This window comes from Panthera leo, chromosome A2 (genome assembly GCF_018350215.1).
Source record: "Panthera leo isolate Ple1 chromosome A2, P.leo_Ple1_pat1.1, whole genome shotgun sequence".
Taxonomy (NCBI): domain Eukaryota; kingdom Metazoa; phylum Chordata; class Mammalia; order Carnivora; family Felidae; genus Panthera; species Panthera leo.
The window spans coordinates 132032696-132047545 of record NC_056680.1 but is presented as its reverse complement, the minus strand read 5'-3'; the positions used below and the strand labels follow the sequence as shown (position 1 = coordinate 132047545).

The 14850-nt window shown below is 38.1% G+C and overlaps 1 protein-coding gene across 2 annotated transcripts in view; it reads right to left on the bottom strand.

Moving 5' to 3' along the window:
- Positions 1-14850, bottom strand: part of MDFIC (MyoD family inhibitor domain containing) — an 86572-nt gene that overhangs the window by 68114 nt on the left and 3608 nt on the right. The window lies entirely within an intron of this gene.

Here is a 14850-nt window from a genome sequence, read left to right as displayed (position 1 = left end):
GATTAAAAACCAGGCTGAAGCTCAGTGGGGAGCAACTGAGAAGTGAGAAGGTACAGAAACAAGCAGCGTTCTCTCTGCAGAAACTTGGGAAAGAGGCAAGGGCTGTGTTATGCATTCTCACAAAGGGAGATGTTTAGGATGGGAGATTTATACAGGGGTTTATGGGCTCTTAGGGGGAAAGCCAGTAAGGAAAAGTAACATCTGATCAGGAACATAACAACTCAAACAAAAAGCTAACTACAACACAAGGTAAAATCCATGTTAGAAGAGGTCCAGAGCAATAAAGAGGTTCAAAGGAAGAAAAAGAAAGTCATCAAGATTCAGACCTCAAGAAAAGCACTCCAGAGAAAGGTGCGTGTTGGATAGTCTTCAAAACACTAGCAGGAATTCTGCAAGCAGAGATGGGAGAAAGGTCATTCCAGGTGGAAGCATGGCCTGGCCAAACTCCACAAGCATAAACTCCAGCAAAGGTTCCAACTCTCTGGAGTGTGAAATACTTTAAGGGGGACATTAGGAGATAAGACTATAAAGGTTTGATTAGGGACACGGCATGGGTATCTGAATGTGAGGGTGAGAAATCTAGACAGAATTTCAAGGCAAGATAAGTAAGTCAAAGTAGCCATTGAAGCTTTATGAATTGCTTTATCAGAGCTGTGCATTAGGAAGATTAATTCATTTGTGCACAGCAGTGTCTCAATCCCGTCTGCATTTTAACTCACTTGGGGGGCTTTTTAAAAAGCAGATTCCTGGACCCCACCACTAAAGATTCTATTTCAATTTAGGGATGGGGCACTTAGGTAATTTTACTGCACTTACATCCTTGACAATCACTGGAGTATGGATGTATCTAAGAGGGAGAACAGAGTATAAGAGGGGCTTAGAGTAGTCCAGTTTAATCAGAGTTTAATCAACTGAACAACAAGATGGGAAAGGGGGTAGATGTGAGAACATAACTAGAGATTTGCACAGATGATCAGGGAAGATGGGATTGGAGATGATGGAGCTCTCTTGGTCAAGGATTTGAAGGGGAAAACCTGGAGAGGAGGAGAACAATTTATTAGTTAAAAATATCTATTTGTACGTAGATGTTTTAGGCATCGTGTCAGGCAATGAAGGCTCAATGAATTCTGAGACACAGCTCAGGCCTTCATGAACTTTACAGTTTAGTAGAGGAGGACTTTAGGTTGCACATTTGAAAGTGCAAATCATAAATAAAGTTATAGCTGGGAAAAGTGATCTTCCTAAACTTGACTGCTAAAGCCATTTAAATGAATGGGCCCATCAAAAGAGTGAGCACATTAAAATAAGAGTACCAACAGGGTCTGTACAATTAGACAGGAGTCAGAGAAGGACGAGAAACTGGATGATGTCAAGCCATGGAAGCAAGGAAAGGAAAGAGATTCAAACAGAAGTTGTTAGTCAACTCTGTTAACATTTCCAGTGGAAGGAAAAATTTTCTGCACATGCAGAAGTTTCTCATGTACCATGGGGATTTCACAACAATTGAAAAGTTCTGCCATGAAACACATTTCAACACATGAAAATAGATGGACACCGCTTAGGACTAAGTCCAGAGGCTAAAAATCTCTGAAAAAAAGCAAGGTCTTCAATGCTAAGTATTTTCAGAAAGCAAAACCATATTCAGGTAGCAGTAAAATATAAATCAGAAGCATGCTAAACCAATATGTTCTAGAAGATTTATGTAACATTTACTCAGCATTATCCTAGAGAAAATGTAATCTTCCTGAGAGGTGTTCGTTTCAATTAAAATCTTTACTTTTTTAAACAACTCCAGAAATCTTTCCACTGTTACAGTCAACTCAAGGCCTTTCTGAGATTATCAACAGAAGAGCTTTTTATAAAAACTCACTAGTATACACAAACTAGCTCATCAGCAGAGTCCCACACACTTGCTGCTACTGTTATGAAGCTAACTGCCGCCAGGTGTCATGCTAGTAGGCTTGATTCAATTAGCAACTTTAATTGAAGCTGAATGAAATTAATTATATAATTTTGAGCTGTTCAAGTTTAATTCCATTAAAATTAATTCATGAAACCAGGGCATTATGAAGCATTGCTGACTAAAAGAAAATAGGTATGAATAAAGCCTCTAGACACACTTGACTCACATTTGAATCATGTCCAATATTCAAGTGCTCAACACAGGCCCTCTAAACTCTCCACCGAATAAATGAAAATGTCATGTGGTCCATATACACGCTGATTTACTAGTGACCCACCACTAAGAGGAAAATAAAGTTCTTCTGCTTTAAGTATTTATTAAGGAACAGTTTATCACTTATTTTTTTTTAAGTTTCCTTATCTGTGAAATTCTAGAGTTAGAGTCCTTCTCAAGTTAAAAAAGAAAAATTATCATTCTTTGTCCCTTTATATTCAAGAAATAAGAAACAAAATGTAATTACTATCAAATCATAATCATCAGTCTATCCAACTTTGCCTCACTTGAAAAGTAAATGTCTTAGCCCAAAAGTTGGCCTCAGCTTTTTGCTATGACCCACACAGCACCCAGCCCAAAACAAGGCTCAGAAAAGGTTCTAAGCATAAAAATTCAGTTGACTTTTGCCAATTCTCCACTTTTAAAAATTAAATTTCTGTGACCCTTTGAATGTTCTATAACTTTTTAACATGTGTATATTATTTTATTGGCATGTTTGTAATATTTAATGGAATACCTATATAACAGTCTCATAAATGGGGTGCCGTTACATCTAACACTGAAGAAACGCATGGAGGCAGACTAAGACTTAATTGATAGACAATGGTAAGGCGGGAATCATGATGCCCAGCCGCAGAACCAACCTTACTACAACTTTCAGTACTTTGGGTCAGCCACTACTCAGTAAAATGACAAACAGGCAATTTCTAATAGATTTCTGTTATCAATGGAGGTTTACTGTATGTGTGTCACTTCTGAACTGCAGAAGCAGGGCCACAGTCCTGGTTTAATCAATTCCTTCCTGGGTTTATGAAGGTTTGTAGATGCTGTTAAACTAGTATATGGTCCCAAAAGGCACATCCCATAGGCAATCAAGTAACTTCGTGATGCATGAGCTCAGCCCGTACCTTTCTGTAAGAATTCTGCGTATACAACCAAGCAGCACTGCTCTCTAACTTAACCGTTTTCTCTTAAAAGGGGACCGTGGTCATCTCAATAATGCTGTTCTTCTACGCCAGTGGGTCTTCACTGTTGAGCCCCTTAAACATAAAGAGGCACAGGTTCCAATTCAGGTGGTATGGGGTAGGATGGGGGGAGGGATGTCATCATCATATATGGCCAGGTTTGAGGGACACTGTTCTAAGCAAGCTCTTCTGCACTACACAATTTCTGTACTACATAGTTGTCATAGGACAACTATGAAAATACAAATCATTAGTTATATATGACATTAACAAGCTCTACTAATAGACGAATATATAAGCATTGTTTTAGAAATTAAAATAAACTTGAAGACACTTTAAAAACAGCACTAGACCAGAGGACAGCTGCATACTACTGGCATCTGCTTCCATAAGGCTAGCCTCCCAGGAATCACAGAAGTACGGAAGAAATCTTTGGCTGAGGGAGGAAAAAAAAGTCACCTTGGTCTCTGACAAAAAAAAAATCCTCTAGCTTGAGAGACCAAACATACACACAAAACAATCAAGCAATTACCAAACAGAAGGTAATGGAAACTGCACTGGGTTGTAATTCTGACTCAAAAACTGACCAGCTATGTGGCTGGGGCTGGGTCTCATTTTCTTCAAACAGAAGTGAGGGCACTGAGCTGGATGATGGCAGAGGCCTTTTTTGTCTCCACAATTCTGTAAATCTGACTTTGCCAACAGTCTAAACAACAGAGCCAAAACTTCATATACACGTTGAAGGGTTCAGAATAGAGTGGAGGAAATCAAAGAAAAACCTTTGTAAGGCATTGGATTTGAGTTAATTCTCAAAGAAAATAACAAGCATGAGTTAAGCAAAAGAATCAAAAGAAAATAGTAAGAATTCTAAATGATCGATTTAAATACAATATATCCTACTCAGAAATGACTCTCTCACAGGATCAATACTCTTTATTTTTTGTTATTTTTCTAAACAAGGGTATGAATGGTGAAAAGTAATCTCTCTCCAATGTCAATCGTTCCTGCTGAAGAAGAATGAGATCCAGGTAAACAGAATTTCCATTTCATTTAAAATTCTATAATATTTTACCTAGTCGACATTGTCCAAATTTGAAACCTTGAGAATGAGAATTTTACTGACCTCTGAGAGTTAGGGAATAACCCAGTTGAATGGTGATTAACAAGAGAAAAATCTAAAAGCATTACATGTAAGTAAATTGGATAATAATATACGTACAACATTATATTATGTTCTATGCCACAGAACAGCCACTTAGCTGGTATATGGTTGTTAAACAAGTTTTTAAAAATAAAACACTTCCTTTTGTTGGAAGAGTAAATTAATTAACTTTTGCAATTACAGTATTAGCAATTTTCAAAGGGCTTTAATATTTATTTGATCTTCAGAACCATCAATGATATCGTAAGAACACGTTGGCTTCATTTTACTGATGAGAATGCAGAATGAGAGTCAGAGACAGACATTCAGGCGAAAATAGGAGAAAAGCCAGAAGTGGAAAGCATCTTGCAGCTCATTTGATACTGTACCAAGTGTAGAAAGACCCACCACACCACTCAGCCCTTCAAACCTCCAAGGAATGATCCCTCACACAAGGAAACACCCCTATTCCTGGTCAGTTAGGTCTATTAGTAAGTTGTTCTTTATTTTGAACACAAATTTGCTATCAGGTAATTTATAACTAGTCTCAGTTCTGCCCATTGAAGGTAGACATAGTAAACTTAAACCTTTCTAAAAGATTACATTGTCAACTACTGAAAAGGGATAGTCTTTCCATCAGTTTGTAATCAAGCAAATATACCATCTCAAGAGTTAAATGCTTTTAGCACACAACAGTAAAAGAATCTAGCCATGCTGCATGCGGATGATTAGTTTGTGAAAATTACTAATGAGCTTTTAAACACAGAGTTCTGTATGTGCCAGGGTTTTCCAAGAAATGGAGATAATCCTGTCATGTACAAGTGCAGATATCTGAATCCTTCCTGATGAACAAAGACTCTCTTTGGTTCTCTGGAACAGAAAGACCATCTCTAAATTGCACTTTGTGCTGGAAGTGGTTAACGGCACAGGATCTCAAATCAGGGTGCCTGGGTCAACCACGAATGCTATGGATCCTGGGCAAATTAACTGTCACATGCTTAATCTTTAAAATAGGAATAGCAATAGTATCTATCTCATAAACTGGCTGTGGAAATAAATGGAATCATGCCTGGAAAGCAGAGTTTCTGTTATATAGTAAGGGCTCATCCACATTTGCTATTATTATTTCATTAACTGTTATTACAATAAGCATCTTTTAAAACCCTGATATAAAGCTATCATATGGAAGATGTTGAAGGAACTAACTAGTCAGTAATCCCTATGTGAAAAAGCAGGCAAGAAACCTATTTCCAGACTTAGTATGAGGAAAACTATTGCTCTCTCCGAGAAGCTATACATTTTTCCTGAGGCACAAGGAACATCGTATTAAAGAAAAAGTTTTCTTTTTGACCCAAATTTACAAACAAAATTGAGTGAGTCTGACCCTACAGTCTCTATATACACTTTGATTTTCCCTCATGTTTGGATCTCCTAGGTACCTGTATTTTCCATTATTAGGTTTTAATATTCTTTTAAAATGTACTCTTATAAGCCACCTCAAAATATTCTACTGAACTAGGCAGAGGTATATGTAAATGTACAAACCAACCATCAAATATATTTTCTACTCGTTAACCATACTTTATTTGCTTACTTCATGGAAGACTAATATAAATGATGGTGCTTGGCAGAAATCTTTACAAAACCTCAAAAACTTAGTGTAAAACACACACTTATTCATATATAAAAGGAATACAAGTACCATTCTTTGTACTTAAATTTGGGGACTTTTGCATGTTAGATCTCATCCAATTCAATTTAATATTTGATAATAATCTATGTCAGATTATTTATAATCTATATATTATGGATATTCTTACTGCTGTGCAATCTATATTCATACCTCCTTTTTCTGAAAACAAAGCAATTGTTTTAAACAATTCTTACTCTTCCTTTAAAATATCAGCATCGTTTCAGATGGTCTATGTGTGTTCCGGTTTATGAAATCTCAAGTAATCCAAGACTAAAATCTCTGGGCAAAGTTAAAAATCTGGGTCTGTTTTTCCCAGAGGCTCAGAACAGTGTGGAAATCTACAAATGCTTCCCATATGTAACCTTTAAAAATCAAAGATAAAGCAGTTTCCAGGAAGACCTAAGGTTCCGGAATTTTACTTCTTCACTCATCAAAACAACACAAACAAACAAAACCCTCAAGCCTAATGACCTTCAAGAAACATTGCAAAACCAACCTGCTTTGCCTAATGCTCTAAAATGGGTTAAAATCGGGGCACCTGGGTGGCTCACTCAGTTGAATGTCAGTCAGTTGAACTCCTGATCTCAGCTCAGGTCATCATCTCACAGTCATGAGATTGAGCCCCACAGTGGGCTCTGCACTGACAGCACAGAGCATGTTTAGGATTCTCTCTCTCCCTCTGTCCCTCCCTTGCTTGCACACACACACACACACACACACACACACACACACACACACACACACGTGTGCTCTCTCAAAAATTTTAATTAAAGAACAAAAAATAAATTGGATTAAAATCTCATTGTCCAAAAAAGGTTAAGATAACCAAAGTATTTTAACAGATGAATAAGCATATGCATAAAATTTCATAATTTTGTAAATACAAGAATTATTATATAAGCACAAATCATTATAAATGTTTATAGAACTAAATGCCTGAATCAATTTAATTTAATCAATTCACTGTTATCAATATTTTGAAAAATAAGACTGAGCAAAATCTAGTGTGCATTCATTCAAAGGGCTCCGTATGCATTTAAAAGCTTAGGGTGCATTTATATTCAAGAGTGATAAAAATGACATTGACTCAACTGGTTTAAAATTTGGGGGTAGGTAGAGTGGGTTATACACACAGCAAAGCGGAAAACAATTCCAAAGTTAGATAAATATACAATTGAATAGAACCACGCAAATGAATAGGTACAAAATGTAATAATATCTCAATAAATCTGGGTTCTAAATAAATGGCAGAAGGAGTAGGGAGAGGTTAGATGACAGAAAGCTGATACCGGCAACCGGGGCACATTACCTCGGTCATCTTTATCTCCTGCCCTTTGACATCCAAACCTACAGTTCTTTCTCCTAAAAATATATTTTCAGGATGACCTACCCTGAGGCATAGTAAACTCCTTCCACTTCAAATATATGCTCATTTGTGTTCTTTCAACCAAGTATACTCATGCTAAAACCAAACACTCACAGGCTAATGGAATTTGGAGTTAGATGAGCTTTTAGAGGTCTCAGCCAACCTGCTAACTTGAATTCAGATGAATACCTTCACCATCCAATATCCCCAAGAACAAGCCAAGGAGTATAGGCATGACTACTTCTGGGGCAGGGAAATAGCCTCAGCACACCATTGACTCCAGTTTGGGACTGTTTTAATCATTCACAGGCTTTCCTCACAATTGGCTAAAATCTACTTCCTTACATTTTTCGCTGATTCATCATATTTTGCTCTTTGCAATCAAAGTCTAATGTTCCTCTGTGACCGCCTCATATTAGAAAATATCTCATGCCTTTGTGTCTATTTTCTCCGTGCTAAACACCCTCAATTCCTTCAATCGTTTTTCGGGAACTTTTTTAACATTCTGTTCACCCTTATAGACAGGATAGTCTTCTTCCTCTTGTCTAGAAAGCCATCATCAAACAGTTTGTCTTACTGTGGAAATCCAGAGAGGCCATATCTGCAGCAGTTTTCTTACTTGGCAATTGACTAAGCCCATTACAAAGAGGAATTGAGGACTCTGACATCTTCCTCTTTTTTTAAAATGATGTCACACACCCATCTTCAGTCTTTTGTCATGATCACTGTCGTAAGTGCCACAATTCTAAAACTTTTCTGTTACTTCTCAGTTATATCGGGTGGGGATGAACCTTAATTTGGCACTGTTACAAGAATGAAGGCCAATGGAAATCAAAAGTGAACCAAAGGGGGTTGTTTCATCTGTAAAGCCTTTTTCAAAGCTATGATTTGAGTCCACTCCTGATATAAGTGAGAGAGGATGGAGAAGAGCATTTCACATAGTAGTGAAAACACAAATAAAATAATGATAAGAGAAGCAGAACCATATTGCCATTTATTTTTTGGACTTCAGTCCAAAACTGACGTGGCTTCTTGCCTTCAGGATCATTTCTTTGAGACATTGCTTTCTTTGGATTCTCCTCTAAGACAACAAACCCATTCTGGCCCCACAATCTTTGTAATCTCACAAATGGCTGATGGCCTCCAGGAGGAGAACTTGTAAATCCATTCCTCTAGACTTGCTCCCTGCCTGACCTACAGATTTGAAGTCTCACCTCTACATGAATATATCTTTGGCAACTCAAACTCAACATTTCCTAAAATTTTAGGAATTCATCACCACTTCTCTTCTGGCCCTGTTTCTCCAACTATAGTCTATATCTTGGTCAGCGGTGTTCACAGAATCATCTTTCAATTCTCTATTTTCTCCGCCCTAACAGAGTCAACTATGAGATCCAGCTAATTATAACTTCCCAATCTCTCTCAAATGTATATTTTCCTATGCCCACTACCAATGCCACCTTTTTCTTGAAATTATTTCAACACAAAGACTGAATATGTTACTCCTTAGCTCAAGTAAAAATTCATTTTGCATAGTGATGACAATCGGTATATTGTCATGTTGTACCTATTTTAATGGAAGCTCCTACACCTTTCCCATGCTCCAAAATTTCATCTTGTATTTCAGTGAGAAATAAAGAGTAATACCCCTCAGAAAATGCAAGCTGCATGAGCGATGGAAAAACAAACAACAGAGGAGGTCCACGTTCATAGAGCCCAGGAGATCAAGGGCTGATCCAGGGAAAAGAGTAGGAGGACCTGATCCTAGAGAAGAGGCTGGTTCCTTTGTGTGTTCCAGCTGCCTTCAGAGAGTCTGTCACCTACTCAACCACAAATTGCTTTATTTTTGGTGCTCAACTCTGCATAATTCAAAACCAAAAGACCTGCAAACTATGTCTTCTTCAGATGGGATCACTAGCAGCCCAACCCAGAAGGAACAGACTTCTTGCCACTCTGGGTTTCTCATTCAACCTCTGAATTTGTATGCTCCAGAACTGCACCAGTCAGCTGGCAACTGGCCATAAACTAATCTGTCACCTGGTTCTTGTTGTAATCTTGAATTGATATTTAGACAAGGAATTAACTTTACAAATTCCTTGTGGGCAAACTACGCATTACAGATTCTTAATCTGCACAAGACTTCGCACGCAGTAGGCACACAAAAACGATTTGTTGACAGGGCTTCTCTTCAAACGTATCAATAATGAAATCTATGTGCTGGCCAGGAAAATTAACTTCAGATTCTACTCCTGAAACTAGTAAAAAAAAAAAAAAAAATCAGGCATAAAAGCACATGCATATGAATCATCTTACTTCAGATCATGTGGGTGTGAATCTGAAAACAGAAGTGGACTGCAAGTAGAAACCACAAACGAAATTAATGTTAAAATAACTCTGTTCGTAGCTCCTACTTAGTGAACCCTAACTGATTAAATTAGAATCTTTTTAAAACACAACTGGCTTTCAAACTCAAGGTTAAAAGCTTTCCTTCTGGAGAAGATGTATGCGAATGTGAAAGCAGATACGAAAAGTTTAAGTAACTTCAGGAAAGTGTCAATGGCAAAAGGAGAGGAGGAAAGGGAAAAAGAGACACAGACACAGAGATAAGGAAAAGAGAGAGAAGCATCCAAAACACTGGTGCACAAATACATGTCTGATTAAGACAATGGGAGGAACCACGGCGTCCTTCATCTGCTCCAATCACCAACATCCACCTGTCCAAACATCTAGTATCTAGACAGTGCAGGATCAATCTTTCCTTAGTAAAAACTGAAGAAAGGCTTTTAGAAAAAGAAACATAAAAATCACATCCCCTAACTTTATATAGGGTAGAATAATCATGTTACCTCAGAAAGACCATTTATTTGGTTGAATCATTTCTCTCCTTTGTTGGTTATTGTATCGTTCTAATTTTCCATTTGCAAATGGCTTAACTTCAGATTATGTCAATTTAGGTTTCCTTATTTTCCCCAAATCTTTTATTATTATAAAAATATAATGATACTAAAATAATTGCACACAGCTATTAGAATTTTCCATGATATCACCTCAACAAGATCCAGGAAATAAGGTTCAAAGAAACAGGAAAGGCTCTTACACACCCAAAAATTCCAGTTTCCCCCCCCCAACTAGCCCTATAAAGGTCACTCAAATACATATATATATATATATATATATATATATATATATATATATATATATATATATATATATATATATACATTTATATAAATGTATAAACGTATAAATCCTTACATGTTAACTGACCAAACAAGGCCAACAGGCATGGTTTTGCTGGCCAGAAACCTTAGCCTGACAATTACACTGCTGGGCTCTCTGGCTCCCCATACACCCTAGAACCCAAGACTCATTAGAACAAACACACTCTTCTCACACATGGGTAATCCTCCTCCTTTGTCCCCCACTGCTTCTACCCTGCCAACCTCCAACCCTATGCTAATTCCAAAAACTCATTCTATCAGCTCTATTCCCAAGCTCCCACATGCTCCTTGCTGAGAAAGGCAATCAACCATGCTGACCGTGTCCACTAAAAATTCATGGCATTCATTCTCAGTTAAGCCCTCAGTGCTACAGAGCAGCCCTTTTGTTTGCCCCAGATTGAATCCCTCTTGAATACTTCATTCTTTGAAATCTTTTCCACACATCTCAAATTTCTTGACTCATCCTAACCGCCCCCCACTCTTGCTCTCAGCAAATGTTACCATCTACTTTGCTAAGAAGATTTCGGCCTTCCAAGATCTCTCTTTCTCATCAAACTGTGTCTAGATTATCATTTATTATTTTCTCCCATGCCCATCTGTAAAGGGAACGTGGTCTACTTTCCTATGACTGGTCTCTGTCCAATTCTGTCCCGGAATTTTACTTTCAATTACACACACCCACCACACCACCACTGTACCCCATACACTTTCAACTTCCATCTCCCTCTCTCCCCTGGATTTCTTTCCATTAGCACGTGGTGAGCAAGCTCAAAATCCACCCAACTGAAATCCTCTCTACACCTGGTTTCTCCCTTAACAAATCACAACTTTTTTCATCTTCCGTGACCACTAAACCTCTAAGGCTTCTGTGACCAATCCTTATGGACTCTCTTTCTGTATTCTTTTCCTTCTCCTTCCTCAAGTGTGGCCATGCCCCCAAAGCTTCTCCTCAGTCCTTTCCCTCACTCTTGTGTCCAGCCATCAACTATCTGGTGGTGAACTCTGACCCTGTGAGCTTGACCCTCACCACTCTCCTACTTACAAGTACTGGCTTATCATGGCAAGGGATAAGCTCCAGGAACCAAGATGATCCAAAGAAGACTCAACAGCTACTCCCATGTTTCCACTCAGGCTAAAAAGTCAAACCCCTGGATTACCTTGAATTTCTACCTTCACACTACCTCCCGTATAAAATACGTCACGTCGCTGAACCATATCAATTGGATACAACAAAACTTGGACACTATGCTTTAGGAGATTCACAGCTGAGTAAGTAAAACTTAAGGCCCTCAAGGGGCTCTCACAGCTAGGAAGAACTCTATCCTACTTTTGCTATTGTTTTTAAACCCATTTCCTCGATCAAATTCCTAGTGGGGCTGCCCTATGTCCTTTTTGTCAAGTGCCTGTCATAGCTTCCCGGATAATCACTGCCTTCACTCTTGCCCCTCGTACCAACATCATCCTTTGCACTGCCACCAGATTTATTCTCCTAAAAAAACACCAATTTGGTCCTGTCCTTCCCCTTCTCAAGAACTTTCAATGGCTCACCATTGCCTACAAAAAGGATATACAAACACCTTAGTGGAGAATTAGAGCCATCCTCAAAATTACTTCAGTTTATCTTTACAACTTTACCTCACTCTTTGTTCTTTGATACAGCCCATACAAAGGGCTTAGTGAAGCATTCAACATTTTGTAATAATCACCTCCCAGCTTTGCTCTCCATTATCCATCTTCACAGAGCTGAGTTCTATAATCGTGCTTCTTTGTCCAGCTCAAATCAAAAGTTTTCCTTGCGGTTCTTCCAAATGCCCCAGCTAGAGATACTTTCTGTCTCCCATGTTCTGCCATCACACATTCTTTTTACGTCTATCACAGCACCTATCAGTCTACCTTGTATTACAGTTATGGGTGAGTGTAGGTGTTTTCCCATCATTCAGCAAGACCCGAATTTCATTCAGCGTATTCCTCTCTGTACTTGTCACACAGCAAGGTTCAAGATGAATATATATATATATATATATTTGTGTGTGTGTGTGTGTGTAGGATTGAATATTTATGAAGCATTTGAGTAAGGCAGAAATAATGCAAAGAGGAAAAAAAAGGCTATGGTAGAAATGAAAATTAGTAATAAATATTTAATATAAGTTGATTCTAATTTTTTGAGATTAGGGAACTAAATATAATTTATCACTGTTTCTATGAGAAAGGGTAACTTAGGTTCCAAAACTCCAACTTACAAATGAACACAACCCATGTGCAAATTATGCACTCTTTTCCTTATTATTCCATAATGCTGGGATCTCCGAAGAGAAGCGTAGGGTGGCAGGACACAAATATCTACTGAGCTGATAGAAGAAAGTACTAAAATACCTATTTCACTTATTTTTATCTCATCCACTTACAATTTTCATCTCTGTATCTCCTTTTTAAAGTTCACAATACATTTGTGTTACAGTCCACAAAATGTTAGAAAGTTCTTTGAGGAAGAATACACTCAGGATTATTTTTATTAATTGGGGTATGTGATAAACATGCTGACGAGTAGTAATGTAGAAGATACACAGAGTGATAGGATTTAAAATTTGGAACTTGAAAGAGAGACTGTTTTTAAAGCTTTCTGAGGCCTTTCTAACTAAAAATGATAGACTTAGTAGAAACCTATCAATATATCTTTCTGCAGACAAAAGCCTATATAACAATTATTTTCAACTAGAGATAAAGAGCACCTGGAGACTGTTAACAATACAGATTCTTGAGCCTTCCATATCCAGAGATTCTGATTCTAAAAGTCCAGAGTGGGACCAAAAATGCCAGTAGCCTTGAAATATTAGGGTAGTATCTCAATGCAACTTACATTCTTGGCCAGATAATTCTATGTTGTGAGGGGCTGTTTGGTCCTAAGCATTGTAAGATATTTAGCATTACCCCTGGCTTCTACCCACTAGATCCTAGAAGGACCCACTCCACTCCCTGTATGTCTACCAAACATGTCTCCAGATGCTGCCAAATGTCTCCTGGAGGGCACAATCTCCCCGGACTGGAACCAGAGAGAGAAGCTATCCAAAGAGGATCCACTTTGAGAAATTCCATCCTTAATCAGAAGGATAAAACAATATGATACGTGTCTAAGAATATGGGTGTCACAAGCATACATTGTATAAATTGAAATAAACAGGCTTCCCATAAAGGAAATCTGATTAGCCACTATAAACTCCTGACAACTTAGCTAAGCTTCTAAGTCAAAGCTCTTCTTATGTAATTTCAACTCGAAGATTTTCTCCCTAGCTTCTATTTTAAATTATTTTTAATTAACTTCACTGGCATTTTGCATCCTGCTATGAAAAGTCTGCCTAATAGTCTCAGAGGACTCTCCCAAGAGAGAAGAGTGCATTAAATCACACATTATCACATTAAAGTATATTCCAGCACTCACAGTCCAACAATCGAAGTCTTGGCAAATGCAGGGAGTGGCGGGGGGAGGGGGAAGATGCAGGGACTGGAACAGGCTCAAGTGATTCACGGTATCCAAAGCCTATTATCTTCGATTCATCCATCCGTAGGAAAGATTTATATTCATTCTTTACTTCAACCACATTTATCACAATGACATATATTCCCCAGTTTGTGGTTCTACCCTGATTTCTATGGACTGCATGAGACCTTGGCCAAGTCACCTGAATACTCTGGACAACCTTTCTAAAAAGTGAGCCAGTTGGGGGCACCTGGGTGGCTCCGTCGGTTAAGCATCTGACTTTGGCTCAGGTCACGATCTCATGGTTCCTGAGTTCGAGCTCCACACCAGGCTCTGTGCTGACAGCTCAGAGCCTGGAGCCTGCTTCAGATTCTGTGTCCCTTTCCCTCGGCCCTTCCCCCACTTGCACTGTCTCTGTCTCTCAAACAATGAATAAATGTTAAAAAAATTTTTTTTAAAGTGATCCATTTGGACTAAGTTATTTTTATAAATCTTCATAGTCCCAGGTTGCAAATGTATGAATGAAGTACTTAATTAAAAAGCTCTTCCGAGTACATGGATTCTAGTAACTTTTGCGCAAAAAAGTAAGTACCTACATTTTCAGTGATAACACAATGAATTTTAAGATGTTTAATCCAAGAATGAAAAAAAAAAATGACAATCAGATGAATCACGTATACAAGATCCATTCTCTCTTAAAACAAAATTAAGTTTGGCCCAAATTATCCTTCATCTATCAAGACCTTTATACAGGGACTTTGCATGGGACAGCAAATCAAACCAATCTTTCAGAAGTTAGTCACAAATAGGGAA